Source organism: Nanorana parkeri, unplaced genomic scaffold (assembly GCF_000935625.1).
Source record: "Nanorana parkeri isolate BGI_ZX_2015 unplaced genomic scaffold, ASM93562v1 scaffold3505, whole genome shotgun sequence".
Taxonomy (NCBI): Eukaryota; Metazoa; Chordata; class Amphibia; order Anura; family Dicroglossidae; genus Nanorana; species Nanorana parkeri.
In genome coordinates, this window is record NW_017309773.1 from 4,110 (window position 1) to 5,069 (window position 960).

The window sequence follows — 960 nt, forward strand, 5'->3', positions numbered from 1 at the left end:
CGGTGACACGAGAGACGCGGGGACACTTCCCGCAACGGTGACACGAGAGACGCGGGGACACTTCCCGCAACGGTGACACGAGAGACGCGGGGACACTTCCCGCAACGGTGACACGAGACGCGGGGACACTTCCCGCAACGGTGACACGAGACGCGGGGACACTTCCCGCAACGGTGACACGAGACGCGGGGACACTTCCCGCAACGGTGACACGAGACGCGGGGACACTTCCCGCAACGGTGACACGAGACGCGGGGACACTTCCCGCAACGGTGACACGAGACGCGGGGACACTTCCCGCAACGGTGACACGAGAGACGCGGGGACACTTGTGGGATTTGCTACAATTTGAAGGGTTTTTTCCCCCCATAACTTGAAGGCATACATTATACAGGGTGGGCCCCTGAGAGTCGGTCCGTGGGCCCGGTCATACACTCGGGGAGTCTCGGGGGATGGGTTATGTAGGGTGGGCCCCTGAGAGTCGGTCCGTGGAGGGGAAGTGGGCCCGGTCATACACTCGGGGAGTCTCGGGGGCTTCACCTGTCAGTTTTGTCTTCTCAGGCTCTGTAGACAGCCGATAATTCCTCCGTGACAAGGACGTTCCGGGCGTTCGGGATGCCATGACCTGCACACAGAGAACACACATCACATGACTCGCCGAAACCCCAGCAACCAATCACACACCGGCTTCCTACACCGACCGGGGGCAACAACTGTGACAACCTGTACAGGATGAGCCCACCACGGGAACGTTTCATCTGAGCCCCTTCTAAGCACCCGGACTGACTGCTGGAGGGACAGAGATGACGGTTGCCATTGGTAACAAAGCAACATTGAGCACTGGGAGACCAAGGCCAATAGTACCCCCTCACCCACCCCTCTATTTCCCCTCTACCACCCCTCAGACCAGCACTACCCCTCACCCACCCCTCTACTACCCCTCACCCACCCCTCTAATAC

At 60.3% G+C, this 960-nt stretch overlaps 1 long non-coding RNA gene across 1 annotated transcript in view; it reads right to left on the reverse strand.

Annotated features, from left to right (window-relative positions):
• LOC108803219 overlaps positions 1 to 960 on the reverse strand; it is a 2,930-nt gene that overhangs the window by 1,461 nt on the left and 509 nt on the right. The window contains exon 2 of the long non-coding RNA XR_001942270.1: positions 541 to 625. This is a non-coding gene — a long non-coding RNA (uncharacterized LOC108803219). The remainder of the gene's footprint in view (positions 1 to 540; positions 626 to 960) is intronic.